The sequence below is a fragment of the Cervus canadensis genome, chromosome 2 (assembly GCF_019320065.1).
Source record: "Cervus canadensis isolate Bull #8, Minnesota chromosome 2, ASM1932006v1, whole genome shotgun sequence".
NCBI classification, from domain to species: domain Eukaryota; kingdom Metazoa; phylum Chordata; class Mammalia; order Artiodactyla; family Cervidae; genus Cervus; species Cervus canadensis.
Window position 1 is genome coordinate 30491063 of NC_057387.1, and position 25717 is coordinate 30516779.

General features: G+C 38.6%; 1 protein-coding gene across 2 annotated transcripts in view; it reads right to left on the reverse strand.

Annotated features, from left to right (window-relative positions):
• RAP1A (RAP1A, member of RAS oncogene family) overlaps window positions 1-24814 on the reverse strand; it is a 78282-nt gene extending 53468 nt beyond the window's left edge. Inside the window, exon 1 of one of the 2 annotated variants that reach the window (XM_043460332.1) lies at window positions 24669-24814. The gene's annotated coding sequence lies outside the window, so the exon portion shown is untranslated. Of the gene's footprint in view, window positions 1-24250; window positions 24310-24668 lie in introns of those variants that run through there. The other variant, XM_043460333.1, reaches the window with a different exon arrangement.
• Window positions 24815-25717: the final 903 nt, after the last annotated feature.

Here is a 25717-nt window from a genome sequence, read left to right on the forward strand (position 1 = left end):
TCACGAAGAGTTGGACACGACTGAGCGACTGAACTGAACTGATGGTTAGTTGTATGTATCAATCTGGTTAGGTTGTGTGTGTGTGTGTGTGCAGGCGCTAAGTCGCTTCAGTCATGTCTGACTCTTTGTGACCCCATGGACTGTAGCCCACCAGGCTCCTCTGTCCATGGGATTCCCCAGGCAAGAATACTGGAGTGGGTTGTCATTTCCTCCTCCAGGGGAATCTTCCTGACCCAGGGATCAAACTTGTGTCTCTTGTGTCTTCTGCACTGGCAAGCAGGTTCTTTACCACTAGTGCCATCTGGAAAGCCCAGTTAGGCTACAGCACTCAGTTATTCAAATAAAGACTAACCTAGGTGTTGCTGTGAAGGTATTATGTGAATGTTGCTAACCGTCACGTAAAGGAGATTATTAATAATGTGAGGAGGCCTCACCTAATCAACTGAAAGCCCTTAAAGGACAAAAATGATGTTTCACTAAAGAAATTCTGTTGCAAGAATTTATGCCAAAGTTTCCAGCTGGTATGCCCTATAGATTTTGGACTTGTCTGTCTCCACAATCATATAAGCCAACTCCTTGAAGTAATTTTTTAATTTTTATACACACACAGAGACAAAATGCATATGTGTATATATTTAATGTGTGTGCACGCACATGTTGTATCCTACTGGTCTGTTTCTCTGGAGAACCCTGACTAATACAAATATCTGCTGTTTACTGATGCTGAGAACAAGATAAAGTCTGTTTCTGTTGCTTGCAACCAAAGAACTCCAAGTTCAGTTATATATGTCACCATTTTGAGAAGGAGAGTCCACGAAGATCTCACTGTTCAACTACATGCTAATAATTTAAGATCAAATTTGTAAGTGGAAATTTTAAATTCTAAACCTAATGGCAATACAACTAATTTTCTAGACTCCTCCAAAGTACAGAAAAACTAAAGAATGAAGGCATACTTAAGAAAAAAAGGGTGTCTAAAACAGCTGTTAGAATGTTCAGGCTCCTTTACACTATTTCAGTCCACTACCTGTTTTTGTGTGGCCTATAAACTAAGAGTAGTTTTCACATTAAAAATTTTTTTTAATAAAAAGAAAAAAATTAAGGAAAAACAGTATTTTGTGACACATGGGAATTACATGAAATTCAAATTTCAGTGTTCATAAATAAAGTGGACACAGCTACGCACGTGTGTTCACGCGTGGTCTATGGCTGCGTTGCCTGTAACCGCAGAACTGAGTACTGCAACAGAGGCAGTATGGCCCTAAAAGCCTAAAACATTTACCACCTGTCTCTTTACTGAAAAATCTTTGCTGAGTCCCAATCTAGTTTACTAGAAAAACCATAGCCTATCTTTAGGAGGAATGGGCAAGAAAAGGGTAGGAAATGTTAGAAATAGAGGATACAAGAAAAGGAATAATTGTAGGTATAATGTTTTGAAACCTTATCATGCACAAAACACTGTTTGCAGCACTTTACATATATTAATGTTTTTAATACTTACAATATTCTTATGAGGTGGAGACCACTATCCTGATTTTATACATGAGGCAGAGAGGCTAAAACAAACCTGCCAAGCTCAACAGACATAAATTACAGAACCAGGATTACAACCCCGGCTGCTTGGCTTTAGCATCCACGCGGTTAACCACAACATCATACTGCTTTATCACTCATCATCTTGTCTATCTAATCTGCACAGTACTAACGATGCTGATTTTCCTTAAAACTAAAGTATTACAAACTATGTAACTGAACGAACACTGGAATAAATGAAGACGTTTGTGTCAGTATATTCATTAGAGAACTTGAGGGACGACAAACACCTATGCCTGTCTTCTTTCTTGAAGACAGAAAACTCAGGAAGATGCCCCCCTGGATTCAATCATTGCCTTCCCCAAACTATACTTGAACTCAAAAGCTCAGGCAAGCTTCTATATGCAGGCCAAGATAAAGCATGTTCTCCTCCCACATGTCTTGCCTCATCATGACCAATTAAATTAAGAATCTGGACGATGGAGCCGTGATGCTCATATTTCTTAAAACTTCTCAGTTAATTCTAACACACAGTCTTTCCAGGGATGAGACCTGCCACACTACATTTCTCTCCTTTCAAGGAGAAGAGTGGTGATCAAAAGAAAAGAGTCCAGGGGAGGGGAGGGCAAAAGCAGAGATGGGGGAAACTGACAAAACTTACCTTCCAAGAACGGAATTTTCATTCAGTACCATAACATCCTAGTAAAGAGCATTTCTAAGTCTTCGTGTATCAACTCTACATCTAAAAACTTAAAATAAACCAAAAAAAGTAGGTATAAAAATAAAACTAAATGTCTTTATATATGCATGTATGTACAGGAATTTCTATAAGATACATAGCAAACAGAAAACCATTATTTTTGCCTTATCTGTATCTCTTACTTGATCTGTGTTTTTTGTCAACTTGTATTTCTCTTTATAATGTATTACTTGATTAATTAAAAATAATTTAAAAAGTGTAACTAAAAGGATGTTCAAGGATTACTTTAATTATACTTTGAATATGAAAACAACTACATAAAGAACTAGTAAAAGTTACTTGGTACCCTCCTGGAAAGCAGTCTACTTGTCAGAGGTCTCCCCAACTTCTATGTGCAGCAGAGATGTATATTCTAACAAATCTATTAAAGAATCTTTTCCACTAGATAACTATTAACTAACTAAAGTCTTACTGGTACTAATTTATCACAGTACCGAAGTATGAGGGGAAAATATTTTAAATAACGAAAAATAATAAGGGCTTCCCTGGTGGTTCCGTGGTAAAGAATGTGCCTGCCAATGCAGGAGACAAAGGTTCGATCTCTGGTCTGAAAAGACCCTACACGTCTCGGAGCAGCCAGCCCGTGTGCCACAACTCCCGAGCCCGCGCTCCAGAGCCCGGTGGCTGCCACTGCTGAGCGCCCGCTCTGCAGCCAGAAGCCCGCAGGTGGGCAGCATGCGCGCCGCGGCCCGGGAGCAGCCCCTGCTCACACGGCAACAGAGACCCACACAGCCAAAGGCTAACACACAAATACAGCTGTAAAAAACAACAGGAAAATGGGAATATTTCAACGTTTTACAAACACAAATATCTACTACGCATTCTAATTTTTATAATCATTTATAATGACCTCACGTAACCGCTAAATCTCCTCTTTATATATACTATTCATTTAAATGAATCTCAAGTTTTTAATATGGCTTCAGAAACAAAGTAGGCAATGGGGGTAGTAAGACAACATCCAAGCAATCACACAGGCTTGGCCAAAGGTCTAAAGTCATAGTGAGTTAATATCAAGCACGGCTTGTCATTTGTTTGCTACTGTGATTCTGAGGAAAAGACCCCGCTTCATGTACATTCACAAAGTGTTTAAGTTTGCACTAAAAGAATAAAACCTCAAACCTAATTAAATGCTATAAATAAGCCTTAATAGATAAAACCACATTTGAGATGTCTATTGGTAAAGAATCTGCCAGCCAATGCAGGTAGATGTAAGAGACGTGGGTTCCATCCCTGGGTTGGGAAGACCCCCTGGAGGAGGGCACAGCAACTTACTCCAGTATTCTTGCCTGGAGAATCCCATGGACAAAGGAACCTGATGGGCTACAGTCCACGGGGTCGCAAAGAGTTGGACATGACTGAAGTGACTTAGCACGCACACACACTGAAACATAACTGGCAAGAAAAACCAGACCATGAGGAACACGGCTGGTTTTCATCTGGCTCGATGGAGAACCATGACCCAGAGCAAGGTGGGCCTTTGTAATAAGCCTAAGCTAGCTGTGGTAAGAACTTAACTCCAACTCTTAGAAAACAGTCTGAATTGCCTAGGTACCGAATATCATTTGTTGTTCAGCTGCTCAGTCCGACTCTTCATGATCCCATTGGCTGCAGTACGTCAGGCTTCCCTGTCCTTCACTATCTCCCAGAGTTTGCTCAAACTCATGTCCACTGAGTCAATGATGCCACCCAACCATTTCATCCTCTGTCATCCCCTTCTCCTCCTGTCCTCGATCTTTCCCAGCATCAGGGTCTTTTTCAAAAAGTCAACTCTTCACATCAGGTGGCCAATACTGAATATCATGTATTCTATTCATTATCATTAGCTTTTAACATAGTGGTGAACATGGTACTCTCAGAAGAGATTTTTCTTGACAGAGGTAAACTAAGTCTTCCAGAACACTAACAGTGTTTTAAAGTCTCACTTGAAAATGTCTTAGGGAGTTCCCTGGCAGTCTAGTCGTTAGGACTCCACACTTTCACTGCTGAGGGCGTGAGTTGCCTGGGCATGGAACTCAGAGCTCATAGGCCATGTGGTACGCCCAGAGGAAAAAAAAAAGAAAAAAACAAAAGTATGTCTTAAGGAAAAAAGTTAGGTTACGGTTAGTAAGTAGGGTCAGAAACAACATTTAAAGATTTTGGTAATGGTGTGAGCAGTTAAATTTAAATAAGAAACTATCTCAGAAAAAAAATGCCTTCCAAAAAAAAGCCTAAAAACACTTCTACTTTGAAAACCAAAGCATAATTCTTTCACAATGTTTAACGGCTCTATTCTCATGTATTTTGAACTTTAGGAAACTAAACTTCTGAAAAATGCAAGCAGAAACAGCATATATTATGAGATACCTAAAATAAGGGCATTACCAAAAATGTAAAAAGAGAGATATTATATCTCCTTTTGAAAGGAATAAAAGTTAGATAGCAAAGAGAGTATATACCCAAGATACTTCAATCAATAAACCAAAGATTAAAAGACACACTGGACAGGAATGTTGTGGTTCCAACTATTTCCACAGAGCTCACAGCGCAACAACGTGTCTGTCCACTGTGCAAGTCAGAGGTGCCTTCAGAATTCTGAATTACTGCCCGGCACCGAAAGTTCTCAAACCTAAATGTGTCAACCCTCAAAAATTTGTATTATTCTAATATAGTTAAAATACATACACCTGCCTTCTTAAAAAAAAAGGGGGAAACTTAGCCAAACTTAAACAGTAATTCAGAATCTGAAAAATATACAAAAGCACATCTGCCTATTAAAGAAACCTTTAGTATTTCCAGATATGTGAGTACAACACTATAAAGTAATGAAAATCTAGTGCCAACGTCAGAGTTGGTAAATAAAAGATGAAAAACAGAAAGCCTAAAGAGACTCAAGCATATAATGCCATTTCAATTCTTAAATGACCCAGCAATTCCACCATAAATGGGAATTTATGAAACAGAAAAACACAAGCAAACAAATATGTGTGCCAGATACAATCACAGACAAAAAAACAGGAAACAAAAGACCCTTCAACAAAAGAACGGATAAATGTACACTAATTCAGTAAATACTCCAAAAAGAAATGAGGTAAGTTACAAGAGTGACATGAAAAGATGACCAAAATGCTTTGGACAAAAAAAAAAAAATATATATACAGGAAAAAGCTGGATAAATATTCATATTACTAGTGGTTCCTTAGAGAAAGGGACTTTCGTTAAGTTATACATATAAAAAATATTAAGATATATAGAATAAAATAATTCTATTTCTTGGAATTCATCTTAAGGAAATAATTAAGAATGCCTGGAGAAATTAAACTACAATCATATTCAAAAAAGAGTTTTTATTATAAAAAATTGAAAGCTATAGGGAGTAAGTTTTTTAAATGATGGCAAATTCACATAACAGAGTATTTACTATCTATTGATATTATTTATCCAATAAACACTAAAACATATCCATTTTGACAAAAAAGTCACAATATACTTTTTAAAGGGAGCATCAACTATTATGCATCTGATTTCATTTTCTGAAGGAAAAAAGGTATGTACTGAAAACCACCGGGCAAGATGTTAGTAAATGTTAACAGGCTGGGAGGTAAATGAAGGGTGATTTTCCTTTTAGTTTATTGCACTCATTCCAACAGGGGCAATATCGCTCCTAAAGGGGTAAAAAAAAATCTTTACCTTTTAGTGTATAAAGAAAAAGATTAACATAACAATAAATAAACAAATACACAGGATACCCGTGGTATTAAAATTTCATGAGGGGAACAATTAGGAAAAAACATATAAAGACTAGACTGAGGGGAGCAAGTGATAATGATAAAAAAGGCTAAGAAACTATCTCATCAGTACTCTCACTTTTTTCTACAATGAACTAGGTATTACTTGAGTCTGAATAAGTAACATGTACATTGATTGAACTACTTAAAAAGGAACATACCACGAAAAGTTAAAATGTAACATTAATTTTCATTAGTAAATATAAAGTTTATTCTTATAGTCTTAAAGTTTTAAAAATACAATACAGAGTTTTAAACACATAACGTTAAAATAAAAATACAGAGGGACTTCCTTGGTGGTCCAGTGGTTAAGAATCAGCCTGCCAATGCAGGGGACATGGGTTTCATTCCTGCTCTGGGAAGATTCCACATGTGGCAGAGCAACTAAAGCCCATGAAAGAAAGTGGAAGTGCTAGCTGCTCAGTTGTGTGGGACTCTGTGCAACCTCATGATAACTCTGTTGGCAAAGAATCTGCCTGTAATGCAGGAGACCCCAGAGTTCAATTCCTAGGTCGGGAAGATCCCCTGGAGAAGGGATAGGCTACGCACTCCAGTACTCTTGGGCTTCCCTTGTGGCTCAGTGGGTAAAGAATCTATCTGCAATGTGGGAGACCTGGATTCGATCCCTGGAGAAGATCCACTGGAGAAGGGAAAGGCTACCCACTCCAGTATTCTGGCCTGGAGAATTCCATGGACCTATAGTCCACGTGGTGGTAAAGAGTCGGTCAGGACTGAGCGACTTTCACTTTCACTTTTTTTCACTTTGCAATCCCATGGACTGTAGCCTGCCAGGTTCTCTGTCCATGGAATTCTCCAGGTAACAATACTGAAGTGGGTAGCCTTCTCCAGAGGCTCTTCTCCACCCAGGGATTGAACCACAATCTCCTGTATCGCAGGCAGATTCGTTACCACCTGAGCCACTAACGAAGCCCTTCCACCACAGCTATTGAGCCTCTGCTCTACAGCCTGGGAGCTGCAGCTGCTGAAGCCTGAGCACCCTAGAGCCGGTGCTCCGCAACAAGAGAAGCCGCTGCAACGAGATGCCCGAGCCACAACAGCTAGAGTAGCTTCTGCTTGCTGTAACTAGAGAAAGCCCACCCGCAGCAATGGAAAATCAATGAAATCAAGGATAATTAACTCTTTTAAAAGCTAGCGCTTAAAAAAGAAATTCTAAGAGAAAAAGAAATTGAAAAGTATTGCATCAGAATCATCTGGGATCACTTGGTAGAGTAAACTACAGGTTCCCTGACCATACTGCAGATATGATAATAAAATCAACATTTCTATGGATGGGGCTAGTAGTTTTTATTAAATGAGGCACAATTCTATCATCATACCACTCTATGGAAATATGAAATCCAGACAGATATATACCCTATTATCCATTATCTCTACTAGGTACAAGGCATTGTGAAGAATATAAAAGAAATAAGCAAAACTCATAAATTTTGCCACTAAAATAGTCATGTCAGTTAAATCTGCAAAACCCAACATTAACTCCTGGCCTTCTCAGGCAGGGCAGTATCATTCACAAAGAAACACAAGTTTTTAACCCTATGATAAAGATTAAACGAGTAGGAAACAAAAATCACTGTTGGGTAATAACAACTAGGATGCTGTCAGCTACACTCAATTCTCTTCAGTTAATATTGTGTTTGGCATGTCAGCCTTGAAATATACAAAATTCAAAATTTTGCCTACCCCAAATTAAAAATCTCCCCTGTTAGATACCCTGGGTTTAAAATGTGAAACCACATATGCCAAGAATTACTTTGTATATAAAGAATGACTCTACCTAACTGTACAGGCAACAGTCACACTTAACTAAAGAAGAATATACTGGTCAGTCAAAACGGGCACAAAAGATTAAGATACTGCTTCATTCCCTAGCAATCGTCCCCAATTTCTTATAGACATCAATGCCAACTTTTGATGGTAGTAATGATGGCAGCAATAACATTTAAGAGCTTTTTGTATGCCAGGCATACTTATTCAATCTTTAAACATGTCTAAGAAATAGGTACTGTTCTTTTTCCATTCTACAGATGAAAACAACCGAGAAATAAAGAAATGAAGTAACAGCTGGTAAATACTAACATATAAATTTCCATGGAGTGTCTGCCTACTAACCACAAATGCAGTATCAAATGACCAAATATTCAAAGTGAGATGTGGCATATCATTTATATAAATAAGCTTATATCTTGTGATTAACAATCATCTATAAAACAGTATACAAATGAATGTAAGTAAGGCAAACCTGAGTGAGAAGAATCAAAGTTTTCCCAAGTTATCATACATAGTACAATACTTTTCCCTCTTTTCTCACTCACTGCACCAAGAAAATGAACTTAAATTTGCCTTAAAGTACAGACTTTATCATTATGCATAATTCCATCCCAGGAATACATTTAATTCATTTGTAAAGCTTTTAACTCATTTTATCCCCAAAGAATCTTCATTTTTAAAAGGTTTATTAAATTCAATTTCATATTCTATAATGAACTCATCTTAGAACTCAATCATAAAATATATGAACAGTGTATAAAATTCAGGAAATAAAACTTAAAATTAAAAAGAAAAATAAAAATCACCTGTAATTCCAACTTCATGATAACTTTGGTCCTTTTGATGTTTCCTTTTCACCTACATTCTACATATGAATAGGAACTTGTAAAAATAAGAACTGAAATATATAAACACAGTAATCAACTTTTTCTCTCTTAACAAAAGTGCCTTTTGTAAAATGGTGTGGACAAATGCTATATGACTGTGTGTGTGTGCATGTACATGGGTGTTCAGTAGTATCTGACTCAACCAGCCCATGGACTGTAGCCTGCCAGGCTCCTCTGTCTATGGAATTTTCCAGGCAAGAATACTGGAATGAGTTGCCATTTCCTACTCCAGGGGATCTTCCTGACTGAGGGACTGAACCCACCTCGCCTGCATCTCCTGCATCAGCAGGCAGATTCTTTACCACCACACCACCTGGAGAGCACATTATATGACTGACTTTCTATAAAACACTGGCTTATAGGATTGAAAAAAAGGACGTTTCTTATATTGTGAAAATTAACCACAAGGTGGAGAGGGTCCTTCACATAGAGTCATCTCTCTTTTTCAAGTACTTGATTGCTTTAAGAAAAAAACAACAATTTAAAAAATTTTATTCATTAAATAGGCACTTACTGCATTACTAAAAAACCTCACTTGTCCATCTTCAGCACAACAACACACAGAAGGCATTAATATATACATATATTATGTATTCCATACATAGTTATAGAAATGTTATGGTTGCAAAAGATAAAAAATGTGACAATCCATGTAGACACAAGCTCAACCCAGTACAGTTGAACCTAAGCAAAGCCAGCCTGGAACACCACAAAGCAATGATGCTTTCTATCCAATGCTCAGGGCCTACTGCTGACATACAAACACAAGCGGCGGCACCAGTGCTGACACAATCCCAGGCTTGTTCTCCTGATGACAGCAGTACAAGTCTAAAGATAACAGGAATAACAGAATGACTACATCACCTAAAACCCTCCTAACAATGGTTTCAACTGCAGATTTTGGTTGGTACTTAAATTATAATGCTGTTACTTCTTCAATGTAAAAACCATGATATTTAAATAGCAGCAAGAAGTTACCATTTATTTAAAATTCAAAAGAATGTTTCACAAAGTTCATCCCAAGTGTGAAACTCCATATTCAAAAGGCATGGGAACTTTTCTTTTAAAGAGTATATACTATTTCTCCAGTTACGAGTTACTTAAGTTCCAGATCTATCATATGGATGTAAAAGAAACATCATCAAAATAACCTAGTATCTGAAGATCTAAACAAATAAGGCTGGGTCTGAGACATAAGATTCACCCTCCAGCTCACTTGTCCATGGTTTTTCTTAAACTAATCTAATATTCTTAAGTAATGTATAAGTTTCACTTACACCAATTTTTAGATATACACATCAACAGGGCAAATTGATGCCTGTATTTTATATGCAAAACAATTTTCTGAAGCATGAAAATTTCATGCCAAGGGGTTACGTATGTCATTACTAAACTGATTATATGATTAAAAATAAAGAGCAGCAGAATATAACAGTAGAGCAGTTGAAAACTCACACAGAAATCTAGCCCCCAAAACCCTAAAAAACAAAAAGAGCACTTTGAGGATTCCAAGAAGCAAAATATCACATAAAGTTATTTTAGACTTGTCATATTATAACCTTCGTCTCAAACTACTAGAAACAAATTAAAAAATATGTCCCATTCTTCACAAAAACACGGCTCTTCATTCTGTCCAGGTTTATTGTACTTCAGACCCAAACCAACAAAACAGATCCCATCCTGCATGAAGTACTGATATTGCCACAAATGGTGAGATTCATCATATCCTCTCAGAAGATCCCTCTAGGCCACCATATCTAACCTAAAGTGTTCTTTCTACCCTTTAATGTTAATTTATCTCCGAATAGCCCTCATTTCATTAATTTCCTTTCTTTTCTCTTTCACTTCAGTTCAGGGCTCAGTCGTGTCCGACTCTTTGCGACCCCATGAACCGCAGCACACCAGGCCTCCCTGTCCATCACCAACTCCCGGAGTTTACCCAAACTCATGTCCATCGAGTCGGTGATGCCATCCGACCATCTTATCCTCTGTCATCCCCTTCTCCTCCTGCCCTCAATGTTTCCCAGCATCAGGGTCTTTTCAAATGAGTCAGCTCTTCACATCAGGTGGCCAAAGTATTGGAGTTTCCGCTTCAGCATCAGTCCTTCCAATGAATATTCAGGACTGATTTCCTTTAGGATGGACTGGGTGGATCTCCTTGTTGTCCAAGGGACTCTCAAGAGTCTCCTCCAACACAACAGTTCAAAAGTATCAATTCTTCGGCTCTCAGCTTTCTTTCTAGCCCAACTCTCACATCCATACATGACCACATGTATGGAAAAACCATAGCTTTGACTAGGTGGACCTTTGCTGGCAAAGTAGTCTCTGCTTTTTAATATGCTGTCTAGACTGGTCATAACTTTTCTTCCAACGAGCAAGCGTCTTTTAATTTCATGGTTACAGTCACCATCTGCAGTGATTTTGAAGCCCCCCAAAATAAAGTCTGTCACTGTTTCCACTGTTCCCCATCTATTTGCCATGAAGTGATGGGACCAGATGCCATGATCTTAGTTTTCTGAATGTTAAGCTTTAAGCCAACTTTTTCACTCTCCTCTTTCACTTTCATCAAGAGGCCCTTTAGTTCTTCTCTTTCTGCCATAAGGGTGGTGTCATCTGCATATCTGAGGTTACTGATATTTCTCCCAGAAATCTTGATTCTAGCTTGTGCTTCATCCAACCCAGTGTTTCTCATGATGTACTCTGCACATAAGTTAAATAAGCAGGGTGACAATATACAGCCTTGATGTACTCCTTTCTCGATCTGGAACCAGTCTGTGGTTCCATGTCCAGTTGTTTCCTGACCTGCATACAGATTTCTCAAGAGGCAGGTCAGGTGGTCTGGTATTCCCATCTCTTGATTTTCCACAGTTTGTTGTGATCCACATAGTCAAAGCCTTTGGCGTAGTCAATAAAGCAGAAGTAGATGTCTTTCTGGAACTCTCTTGCTTTTTCAATGATCCAATGCATGTTGGCAATTTGATCTCTGGTTCCTCTGCCTTTTCTAAATCCAGCTTGAACATCTGGAAGTTCAGGGTTCACGTACTGGTGAAGCCTGGCTTGGAGAATTTTGAGCATTATTTTACTAGCATGTGAGATCATTTAAATGTACTCTAAATTTAATTAATTAAGATATTAATTTATTTGAAAGGTTAGAAACTTTATGCAGTTTTGAGAGATCTCATACTGCTGTTCTGCCTGAGTATTAGTATCAGTTGGAGAAAAAAGTCCCATTATGTAATTTTTTTAACCTTACTAACCATTAAATGCCCCAGAATTACTGGATCGTATTTCTGAACAAATCACACACTTTGATATACCAGTAGTGGTGGTGGTTTAGTCGCTCAGCTGTGTCCGACTCTTTGCAACCCCACGGACTATAGCCCACCAGGCTCCTCTGTCCATGGGATTTTCCAGGCAAGAATACTGAAGTGGGTTGCCACTTCCTTCTCCAATGATACACTAGTAGAAGACAGAAATAAACACATACTTCCCCCACAATGAAACACAGATTAGATGGACAACACATTTGGCTGCATAAACAGTTTGATTACTGTTGTTCATTTCAAAAAACTAAACTTTTAAACAGTTAAAATTTAAGTGATACAAACAGAACCAAAAGAAGATGATAGCCTGAATACAAATGGAAAGATATAGAGTAAATTTCCTTTAAGCTGAAAACATTACGGACTACTCAAGGTAGTCAAAATCTTAGTGAAAATTACAATTTCTGGGTTTCTGGTCTTTATTTCTCTCCTTAGAATTTTTAATGTGTGATTTATTTTAAGCAATTTAAGCCTCATAGGGAAGTGAGAGTTTTGCAGAGGAAAAAGATAGGTGAAGTCAATTATTTCTGAAGAGTTTTCTAGACTCATCTAGAAGAAAAAGAGTGTGCCGCACTGAAGATTAGAGGGAGAGAGGCAGTCTTCTGTCATTCACCTACTCACTGATTCATTCATGTCTGCATGCAAGGAAAACACAAATATTTACTGGTCTCTTATTTTGTGCTTTGTACTGCAGAAATCCCTTCTTCTGAAAGTTTGCTATCAACATTATCCTCTACAATTAAGAGTTTGTGGGACTTCTGTGGTGGCACAGTGGATAAGAATCCACCTTCAAGTGCATGGGACATGGGTTTGATCTCTGGTCTGGGAAGATTCCACGTGCTGTGGAGCAACTAAGCCCATGCACGACTACCCAGCCCGCACTCTAGAGCCCGCATGCCACAACTCTGAAGCCTGAACACCTACAGCCCATGCTCTGCTACAAAAGAAGCCACCCCGACGAGAAGCCTGTGCACCGCAAAGAGTAGCTCCCACCTGCCGCAATTAGAGAAAGCCAGCATGCAACAATGAAGACCCAGTGCAGCCAAAAGCAAACAAATAAAATTTTTAAAAAGAGCTTGTGAATTTTCATATATATAATTACTGTGGCTTTCATCATCTTCAAAAAATGAACAATATTTATTTCACAGATTTAATATGCAGATGAAATGGGATGTAAGGGCTTTACCTTCAAAAAAAAAAAAAGTTCCCTTTTTCTTATAAGTCTCTCTAGAGATTGGGACATTTATCAGTAGTTCTCAACCTATGAAAAATCTTTTATTCTCCATAGATTCCATGTCTTCAAAGACTTCTGTCTATCAAATGCACTGATATTTTATTAACCAGATATATAACGGCTAATAAGAACTCTCAAACTGTCACAGACATAAAACTAATGAAACTCAATGCTGGGTTCCTGAGGCACAAGCACAATGTTTCATTTCATTAACAGCAAATCACCACAACGTATGGTAAAGATAGTGTGGTGATTAGTCCCAATGATTTGAGTTCATATAATTAATTACTGGCCAAAGATACACAGTATTTCACCTGTATAAATCTATTGAGAGCAACTACTAGGCTTTTTGCAGCATTAAAAAGAATCCATTCCTATTTCTGCAGACCCCTGGGGAAAACACAATTTATGTATAAGTTAGTGATTTTCTATGTCTGGAAAACTACTGGTTACCCTGCAAATTGTTTCAAGCCAGATTCATAAGCAACACTATCTTCAAAATCAAAAGTTGTACATATTTATCTATAAAGGTAGGTAGTGCTATCCTGTGTACTTCCTTTGTTTTTATAAAAACAAAATCCAAAACCTTCACCAGAGACTTATGTGATCTGTCCCTTGTCAACTTCCACTTCATCTAACAGTCCCCCCTCAGCTCACCCTTTCTCAGTTGTGACTAGCTGCTTCCTACTTCAGGGCTTCTACACCAGCTGGCCCTCCTGTCTGGGGCACTCTTCTTGCAGATCATCACATCTGGCTTTTTGCGACTGAGGTGTCAGAATAAACATCATCAGCGAATTTCTTCCTCAGCACTCAATCTAAACCCTTCCATCACTATCATTTCTTCTGTTATAGCTTCTTCATAGCATCTGTGACCTACCTCTTAAATTATCTGTTCACTTATTTATTTATTTACTGTTTCTCTCCAAAACCACCAAACCCCACTGGTATAAAGAATTCCACAACAGCAGTCTACTCATTGCCCTATCTCCAGTTCCTAAAATAGTATCAAGTAACCAATAATCACTCAATAAATATTTGCTGGCTAACCAGCCAAACTGTTTAAGATTATTCTGGGGAAGGTTTATGATTTCTTTGTTAAGAACTTATTTAGCATTTAAAATTGCTGATTCAAAAGGAATAAGAAATAATGTTCTTTTGATTAAAAAAAGAGTAAGAAATGTACACAATAATCTATTCAACCAGTGGGCTTATTTTCTTTTATGACAATCCTTTGGGATAGAAAAATATGAAGATCTATTCATGTTTCACACACCTCAAAGGTCACCTCATGTAAAAACTGAGTAAATTTTTTTTTTTTATTTTAGCTTTATTGCAGTCTGACATTTAAAACTGACTTTTCTTATAATAATATACCATGAGCTGCTAGCCACTCAATCTAATAACATTTTTCCTGCCAAGAAGCAAGAAGGCTTCTAAGAATGTAAGAAGTGCAGATTGGGAAGTCATAGCTGACATCACAGGGACAGGGCCAGCATGGCCCAAATCAGGGAAGATCCTGTTCTCAGCTATGGCAGGAGAGAAGGAAGGAAGGAAAAGAGTGATCAGTCCGAGGAAAATCACTGTAGTTCTGATTTCGGTTGACAAACATGAATATCTTCAAATCAATTCAAGACAGAGTCAACTGGAATCTTATAGCTTGAGACATTCAATCCCTGCTTTGACTATCTGAGGTCTCTAGTAAAAGAAATTATCACACAGTTCACCAGATCTGGGCTTATGTAAGAAAAACAAGTGTTTGTGGGGGAAAAACAAACAAACAAACATATAATCCCCAATGCTATATGCTACATTTGCTTATTAATTTAAAAATATTTTCAAGAATACTTATAAAGTGGAGAGATGTGAATAAAAAGAATAATGACTTTATTTCTGAGTTTAGAAAATATTTGGAAACTAAAAGAAACATTACGAAAGGTATAAAACTCAATGGTTTAAAAAATGCAAACACCCTGAATGTAACACAAACCTGTATTTACTTTTTTAAAATTGGAGGTTGCTTCTTTTCCTAACTGGTAATATAAAAGGAGACAGAAGGCAGATAATTCACAGCTCATGTGAGTTTATTTATCAGTCAAAAAGAAATATGAATATCAATCTCTAGGCTAACTTGCTTACATAGTATTCAACCAAGTGGGAAGCACAACTAGCACAGAAATAGAGGCAGGTCCCAGAACAACTAGGAATGACATTTGCTGGCTCTCTTTTTTTTTAATTAAGAAAGTAAGAAGTACTGAAAGTGTTATTTTTTCTAAAGATCATATACTTAATCTCCTATTTTTTGCTGTTCCATATTTCACTGTCTTCAACATTATAAGCCGCTTAGTAAGAAACTATACTTCACTTTTCATCACTTCTGCTCACAAAACTGATGTTTCTAAAGTCCAGTCACATTCATGAAAGCTGGAAAACCACATATAGGAGAATTTTACCTTACAGTTAAATATTTTAAGATAGAAAGAAAGTGAAGTTGCTCAATTGTGTTGTACTCTTTGCAACCCCACAGACTGTATGTAACCTGTCAGGCTCCTCTGTCCATGGAATTCTCCAGGCAAGAATACTGGAGTGGGTTGCCATTTCTTTGTCCAGAGGATCTTCCCAACCCAGGAATCAAACCCGGGTCCCCCACACTGCAGGCAGACTCTTCATCATCTGAGACACTATGAAAGCCCTATTTTAAGATAATACCTCCAGAAATATGTCTAAAAGTGAGGATTCTCTGTTGGCTAAGAACTCAAAGTGTGAGATAAGTAAATTTCTGTAGAAGACTATATATTTGTCAAAGAAATAGCATAAACATATGCTTTTTACTAAAAAACAGGAATCTTTTACTGATCAAATTTTTAAAAAAATTTAGCAACAAACAAAGTGTACAACCAGAGAGTCCCATTTTCTCTCAGATGTTACACACCTAACTCTATGTAGCCTATTCATTAGACTCAGACTCTTTCTTTTGAATTTCATCTCCAAACTGGATATATCTGAAGATCTAGAGATCTTCACAATGGTTGATTCCCAGCAACGCCCCCCAAACCTTTCCTCTTGTTTTCTGTTCAACTCTCAGATCTTGGCTTACCTTTCACGTTAATTTTAGTAAAAGGAGATCAAATGCTCCTATGTGTTTAAACCAGTCTCCCTGTCTTCAGTCTCTTTCCTCCTCAATTCATTCTGCACTCTGCATCTAGATTCATTTTCAAAAGATGAATGCTCTGATCGGATCTTATTCCTCATATCAAACTTCCTGTGCTCCCGCATAAAGCCTATACTTCTCAACCTAGCACTAAACGACTTCCAAAGTCTAGTCCCGATCAATCTTTATGCCCTTACTGCCATTATTTTCTAATTATACAAGCCTAGGCTTCTGTCAAATCAATCTTCTGTCCTCCAGCTTGTCCTGAACTTTCTATCTTGGCTCATGCCATTCCTACCACACAAAGAATGTCTACCACTCCCTCTCAGCTGCCACCGCTGAAGGCCCCTTTGCATCTCTGCATTTATTTATGTAAATAAGGACATACAAAAGAAATGTTTTGCCCCACCCAGCAAAACTGGCCCAAAATTTTCAAACCCAACAACTGCCAGCTTTTATTAAATGCCTACTATGTGCTCAGCAGGCTTAAACAGTATTTCTAATCCTCTCAACAATTCTATAAAGTAGGTATTATTATTTACTCTCCTTTTACAGATGAGAAATCCAAAGCTCAAAAACATCACACTAACATTTAGTAGATATCCTCAAACTGTATACTCAGTAAGTTGCCTCAAATCCTACACTGAGTAAGTGGCGAAGCAAAGATTTCAACACAGGCTGCTTAACTCTACAGCTACTGCTCTAAACACTAAGTTGTGTAGTCTGAGGGGTTTTTTTTTTTTAAGTCTGAATCATGTGACTATCCTTCTCTATCTGAAATAATTTAGTTTTACATATTTCTACTTGCTACACCCTTTAAGATAAGCCTTACCATGTTTGTTATTTTAGTAAAGGGAGAAGATTAAATACTATTTCTTTTCAAGAGAAGAACAATACTGAAATTGTAATGTCAAGGAACATCTTTTTTGTCACAAAGATTACTTTTACTAAAATATTTTCAAAGAAATTCATTCCAAGCAACTTTTTCAAAGATGACTGCAAATTAATAATCATACATTTTGATGGTTTTACAGATTATTAATAATATGAGGATTTTGTGATCACCACCTAAGAAGTGTAATTGGTATCTATCAAATTGACAAAGATTGTAAAAACTGACCTACTCAATGCCATTGAAGGTGCAGTGAGACATACATTCATACACAGGGTAACCACCCTTTGATCCAGTTATCCCACTTCTGGGAATCTACCCTAAAGGGGAAAAAAAAAAAAAACAAAACCAGAGATGCAATCAAAGATAAATGTACAAAAATGTTTGTCCCAGTGTTATTTAAAATAGTAGTATTATAAAGATCAACCTAAGAGTCCCACACTAGGAGAACAATAACCTGTTCAGAGATAAAAGCAGGAGCAAAACCACATTTATAGAAGGGTTTTTTTTTTTTTTAATTGAAAGAAGAAAGGAGAAGAACTAAAAAAACGTAAATTGAAATGTTTGTAGAAATTATCTCTGGGCAATAGGTTTATGGGTAATCTTCAATTTCTTCTTTACATTTACACCCTTTTCAAAATCTGCTATCACAATGAACATGAATTAGCTTAAACAAGAAAAGAAGGTTTAAGCAGTTATAACCCATGAACATGGCCCTGAAACAAACAAGGGCATATTGCTTGGACTAGAAACTACACTTCCTACTGCAAAGAAAGCGTCAAACTTGTTTTCTTTCCAGCTTTTATTAGGCTCACTTGTACTTTTAGATTGTGTAAAGAATGTCATCCAAAACTCAGTAGTACTCATGAAATCCCACAAGGCTATCTAAAAGTCAGCCAATACTCCAACAGAAAGCACCACAGTTAAACGAACTGTTTTATTGTATGCCTATTGAGGATAATAAATGTCCAATTAATCCTAACTCAAAACATGCAAAATGGAAAAACCAGAAAAACTATTCTCGTTTCATAAATTAACTAAATATACTGTTGTTGCCTTATAAGCACATCACAGTTAGGTCTGGGAGGAACCTGAAAATAAAGCTAGCAAACTACCAACATCACTAAAAATGCGCCACTGATGCATTTGACTACTATCTTACAGTGGATAGTTAACTTCAGTGGCACAGGATGATTTTAATCACTGTAGAAAAAATACTAAGCTGTCTTTCCAAAAAAAAACCATCCAAAGCTTCTCACATTAAACATTAGAATTAAAACTGTTAGCTGAACCAGGAAAAAACTTACCTACAATGTAGCATATATGCAGAAAAGCAATTTGAAAAAAAGAAAAAGACCAACAGAAGTAAAATAGGCAGTTGAACAAGCAATTCTTATTTTACTATATACTTTAACCAATGGGAGACTGGTTTGCTCAAATACTAAAAAGCTGTTAGAAAATAAGACCACAGAAATAGTTGTCAGCAACTGAAAGAGAATTAAAATATCACAAAGATTTTACTGAAAAAATGAGTATCATTCTATTTTTACTCAATCATGAAAATACAACATTTATTTATAAAACATATGTCAGGTTCTGGCAAACAAAATAAATTACTAGACTATAAATTCCTTAGAGTAAAAACTACAGCCCCACGTCTCAGTTTTCATCAAACAGCCTAATACTGGGTCAGTCAAACATCTGTTCAATGACTGAATCTGAAATCTATTAATGAAATTATGCAATATTTCCACAACTACACAATGAAATTTAAAAGGTCGTTTAAAGACATCAATGATTTGGGATAGACACTGAAAACTACATAAAACCCACAGATTAGTGTTAAATGTCAGCTGCTAAAATAAGTTATGGTTGCTTGCTTAATATTCTATACAATACTTGTCTAGAAACAGAATGATCCTATGAATTTTAAAATATCATGAAAAATAGTGAATGAATTTACTCTCTGGATCACACATTTGACAGATCTGAAATGTTCAGTCTGCAATAAGAATTCCTACTACTACTAACTTAGAATCTTATATAAGTGGCATCTGGGCTTTGTCCAAAGAAACAATTGTACCCAGTTCTTTGTGTCTCTTCAACTTTATACTTTCGTCACTGATAACTAAGCTACAGTTCTATCCTAAGCAAAGTTATGAGTGAGTATAACATAGCACTGCAAACAAGCATGCATGTTACAGGCATGCACATGTACTTGTGAATTCAAAGTAAGTCATCTCAAGTTTTAATTAATCCAACAGTGTCTTTTATCAGTTATGGGTAGTTTAGTATACTCCTATCCTTATGAGATATAGCCTAATTTAAATATATTCTGAAACCAAACATAGAATTATGCATTTAATTCTAAATTTGGTTAATTTTACCATTCCACACTTGACCCACTCTCCATCAATGTGAACTAAATAAATAGGCTGGAGACAGGAAACTATCTCTATCCCTGGAAAAACTGGATATGCAAAGAAATCTTCTTTTCCAGATTTATCTAATCTAAATTTATACAGCCTAAATAAGTCATTTGAACTTTAAAAAAGCCATTAGTCTAATAATTGAAAATAATTTCATAAAATATATTTAATCCTCCATGTACTTACATTTAATCCTCCTCATGTACTCTGAAAATTATAATAAAAGGGTGGTTTTTAGACCACTTAACCAAAGTACACTGTCTCAACTCCACCTTAACCATCACACACAATTTCCTTTGCACCTTTGCCTCTGAAAGGCCTATTTTCAAGTGGAAATGAGAGCATGGCACAGTTCTCTGCTGAGCTGCTTAATGGATCAGAACATTGTGATAAACTAAGTTTACAGGTTCAATACTAACCTGGATCTTTTAACTTTGAAACAAACTGCTCTCTTACTCAGTCATCTCAAAACTGAGTGCAAACGGGCCTGGAGAGAGCGTGTGTGAATGTTCACTGCATACCCATAACCACTACTACAAAAATTCAGCATGTAAAAAAAAAAAAAAATTTCAGCATGTAAAATGGCCAACACTTTCTCTGTATATGAAAGTGCAAAGTACAAAAAACTACCATTTGTAACCTCCAAATTCCAGACACACACAAAAGGGAAAAAAATGGACCCTTCATCTGTCTCAGTGACATAAGAAAGCTTAAGTATCTTAATTTTAAACAGTAATCATTTCCATAAGATATGAATTTGGCATTAAGTCATATAGCAGTATATGACATCAGAATGGGCAGAAAATACCTGGCAATATGCCATAACTCTTTTTAAAATTGATGAGTTCAATTTGAAAGGAACATTAGGAGGAAGTAAGTTTATGTTCACAATTTTAAACTCACCACAACATTAAGATATAAATGCTTTATACAAGATATTTTTCCTGACCTTCTAAAATGAGAACTTTAGAACTGGAGCTCAGAGGTTATATGAGATTCAATGGACATTTGCCAGGCCCCTAGCATGTGTGAGACCCAGCGCTCGGTGCTTGCAGGTAAACTCCATTAGCTCAGCCCGCTCGCCTTATAGATGCTGGAGTTTCTGCTCATGTCAAATCAAGCCTTTTAGACTTCTGAATTGGAAATGCTGAGCAATGCCATCACAATGGTATAATTCTATTAAAACAGACTGATATCATCCTTCCTCATAATCTAAATAAAATTTCAAAGAGGCAATGTTGACTTAACAGAAACAATAGTCTCTGTGTTTTGAATAACTTATAAAGAATTACAACAATTTAAAAATTCAACTATGAGAGTCCTCAACTAAGTGCTAGTTGCATAATTTACTGCAAAGAACAAAGCATGAGGCACCAGAGACCTAAGATTCTAAAGATACACAAAGCAGAATTAAACCAACTGCTGATACCACTGAAAGTCCTCTATAAGAAAAAAGAAGTATCAATATGAAAAATTAGGTGCTTGACTGGGATATCTATTCTTTATAAAAGATCATCAACCACATACTAACAAAGTTCTTGAGTAACAGTAAACACTGGCAAGATTTTAAGTTATTTAACTATGAGATCACAATTTATAACATAATATAAAACTTCCTGAGGGCAGAGACCCTGTCTAATCCAACTTTTATCCCCAACAATTAGCACCCTGTTATTAAAATGTTAAAGAGAGAGTTGAACGAATGTTATGAACTCATGTGAGCTAGCTACTGGAAAATTCAACCTAATGATCTAAAAGGTCTCTTTTTATAGTTCAAATTGTTTTAAGTATTAAATAATATTCACTCAAGTGACACTGCATGAAACTTCAGATCAACAACTGTGGCTGTCACTTTAGCACAAACTACTCTCTGAAGAAATTAATAGATACACCAAGAAGATACGTATATTTACATACTTTGATTCAGTAGTCCTTCTGGAAATCAATTCCAAGGAAATATTCAAAAGGAAAGAAAATGTTGCAAACAAAAGTGTTTGTTTCATTGTTATATCCAATAAGGGGAAAAGGAAACTATCTATATGCCCAAGAGCAGGTAGACAGACTAGTTTGCAACCATACAAAAAGGTTTAAAATGAACCTTTATCTAATTGGCCTTCCTGCTTCCACTCCCAGCTGCCTTCCCCAAGTTGACTTCCACACAGCAGCCAGAACAGCTCCCACAGACTTAAGTCAGAACAGTTCTCTCCTCTACCCAAAACCCTCCAGGGGGTTCCCATTTCATTCAAAGTAAAATTCAAAGTTCTGAGCACTGCCTACAGGCTTTACAGTGGCCTCGGCCACTTCTCTAATCTCAAGCTCTCTCATTTTCCCTCCAGTTTACTGGCCTTCTCCAAAAGGCGAAGTACACTGAGTGGTCTCTGCCTGTTATCTTCTTCCCCTAGAGAGCATAAATTCCTCACTTTCTTCAGGTCTCTACTCCAGCATCATGTCTTCCCTGACTACCCTTCCTTGCCACTCTCTGCATCCTCTAACCCCACTTTACTCTTCTGCGTATCTCTTACCATCTCACTTATTCTGTATTCATATGGTCATGGCCCATCTCTCCTGATTAGTATATAAACTCCATGATAGCAAGGACTTTGTTTTATTCACATAATAGCCGTTTAAAAGAACTTGTTAAACAGATACTGAATACTGATACAATAATTATTAACTACACAAAAAACCGTGCATATAAACAAACTTGCAAGAGAATAGGAAAAATGATCTGTGAACATTTTCAAGTGCTGATCATATTGCTAAGGAGTTTAAACAACAAAAAATGTAAGTCAGGCATGACTATGATTTTAAGCTGTCAATAGTGACTATGACAGTCTTATCTCCCTCAAAGCCATTTGTTTAGAATTATTATGAGAACTTTCCCCATAAAACTGTTAGTAACAATCAGTCTTAAAATCTTGTTTCCAAAGACCCAAAGTTTAGTCTGTGAGGGTAGACACTCATGCTTGAGGTCACACAGAAGGGGAACAAAGGCTTCTGAACAGTTTTAATATAGAACTGAATAATACTCAGAGTTTACATTTAAGACAAGCACCCATGGTTAGCTTCAGAGAGTCCCTGAAGATGTAAAATTCTGTGCCTAAATGTCTATTACTTCTTTACTGAGGAGAGAGTCTATATGTGCATTTCATTATATTCTCAAAGGTGTCAGTGGCCCAGAAAAGGTTAATAATTACTATTTTGTATGTTGGAAGTGAAGTGAAATCTAATTTGAGCTACCTCTCAAAGGATAGAAAATATATAAAACCAAGACACATCTTTGCAATAACACATTTCATTCAAGAAATACCAAGTGCCTACCATGTGCCGGGCATGCTGTGATTTTGAGCACCTTACACTTAACCATACTTTGTAGTACATAATTCAAAATACATAGGAACAAGATTGACTGAAACACCAGACTAAAAAGAAATCCAGCGAACACAAATATAATTTCAAACAGAAACTGGTATAGGAAATCATAATAAAGACAGAAAAGAGCTCAGGGCCTAATTTAGTGCTTATTATGTCAAAATATCTGCAGATATCAGTTACATCAAAAGAAAAGAAAAACTACACACACGTGTGCCCACCCCCACACAGTGACAGGAAACCAAAATAAAGTTTCCAAATCCTGTTTCCAGCAGCATCCCTTCTGAGACTGCCCTTCAGCATGCTTTTGAAGGTAGGAGCTCCATGGTAAAACTAAGAGCTGATACTTGACTACTACGGTGATAAAAACAAAAAGAATCATCTCAAACCCAGGAAACAGAAAACTGTGGCCACCTGTACGGCTGTGACCCATTAACCTCCTGCCCTGTTATTCCCTTTCTTTTTATACCCCACTTCCTTCAAAGCAGTGACAGAATGGTCTTCTCTCCCAAAACGGAATGACTCCTGAACGCTAGTTCTTTTTCCAAGAGGTCAAAAGGTCCCCTAAACTCTGCTTCTTAGCCCTGTGAGTTGATGTCTTCCCCTAATCTTTTCCCCATAGCAGTAAATTACACAATTCAGCTGAGGACACCGTCCTTAACTTCCTGAACAAGGGGGCAAAAAGACACTCCTACCAGTCCCAGGCTGAAGGAAGACAAGAATCACACGGTGACCTCTTCCCTAACAAAATTCAGGGAAGCAGAAACCCAAGAAAGGCAACGCTGAAAAGGCGAACACATGGCATGCTACGGAAGACGTGGGGGACAGAGGGCGGGAAAGGGGCTGAGAGGTGGAGTGGGGTGTAAAGATGTCAGCTCTGTGCACTAGGGGAATGAAGAAATGGGAGATCCCGAACCCTGACAAGTGAACACAGAAAGGACACCGCTCCCGTCTACCCACACTTCTCCAGCAGTCAAGGGAGGTCAGAAAATTCACCCAACCCTCCTCAACTCCCTTCTTCGCGTGCCCCCCAAAGGGTGAACTGGGTTTGAAAGAAGAGCTGACCCCAGTCAGGGTACAAGCAAGAAGAAAAATGAAGCGATGTCCAATCTAGTACCTCTCTCAGGCAGCAAGGGGCGAGGGCAGTGTGTCCGGGGAGATGGCGAGGGAAATGGGCTTGTGCCATGACACCTCGGGGAGTTGGAGGGTGGGGGACACAATGTCCTCTTTCTCTCCCACACCCGGCCCGGGCCCCTCCCGTCCCTCTCCCGCAGGCCCAGCCACAGTCGACCCGCTCGGTCCGCGGGCGTGGTTGGCTCCGGCCCCGGCGGCGGCGGCCGGGCCTCCCCGAGTCCTGGCCCCTCCCGCCGGCCAGGCAGGCCCCCGGGCCGCCGCCCCGGACACCAAGGGAACACGGAGGAGGAAGGGGGAGCCAGGGGACTGACCGGCGAGAGGAGCCGCCTCGGCCCGGACTCGCCCGACCCGCGCCCCTCGCTCCCTCGGGGGCCGGCTCCGGCTCCCCGCCCCTCACTCACCCCCCCGGTCCGGCACCTCCTCCACCTCCTCCTCCTCCTCCTCCCTCCTCTCGGCCGTGGCTCCTGCTCCGGCTCTACGCGGCGACGGTGGCGGTAGCGGCCTCGAGAGCAGCGGCGGCGGAGCCTCCAGAACGCGCACGCACGCAGCACGCAGGCCCCGCCCCCAAGCTCCGCCCCGCCCCTTCGAGTCGGCGTCGGCAAGGTTTCGGCCCCGCCTTCCCCGCGGCTTTCCGGAGTCCGCTTAAAGGGGACGCTCAGGAAGGAGGTGGAAGCGCTAAGAACGCCGCGGGGGAGGAGTGGGGAGCTTCGGCTTTTAGCTTGGGCTAGGTTGGCGGGGGCGGGGAGGGAAGCCGGAAACGAAATGAGAAACGGTTCGAAGATTCAGGAGGAGAAGAATTTTGGAGGGAATACGACAAGTACTAATTGAGCATCTAGTAGGTGCCAGGCACTGTCCTAGGCGCAGAGAATAATGGAAGTAAAGGCCTTCGTGGAGCTTGCATTCTAGTGGGAGAGAAGAGACAACAAACAAATAAAATTTTCGGAAAGTGTTAAATGGAGTGAAGAAAAATAAAACCAGGAATGGGGTGACTTCATAGATGGCCAGGTATTGCCCCTCAGAGGAGCTCTATAAGCACATACACGTATGACATGAAGGAATAAGCCTAGCAAATACCTCGGGAGGGGAGGGGAAGGGGTGGGAGTCGTTCCAAGCTGAAAGAACATGGGTTGTACACGCAGAGGTAGGGATAGCCCGGCATGTTGCAGGACCAACAAAAAAGGCTAGTATGGCTGAGTGTAATCAGCTAGCCACAGAGCAGTAGTAGGTTGAGAGAGGTGATGGGGGAGGTCAGATCCTATGGAGCCTTATGGGCTGTTGTTAAGAGTAACAGAAAGTCATGGGAGGGTGAGCAGAGGAATGACCGCATCTAGTGCACATTTAAAAGAGTTACTCTTGCTAATATGTGTAAAATACACAACAGGGAAGCAGAGATGTCTTCAAGGAGACCAGTGAGGAAGCTCTTTGTGGTCGCTTGGACTAGGATGGCAGC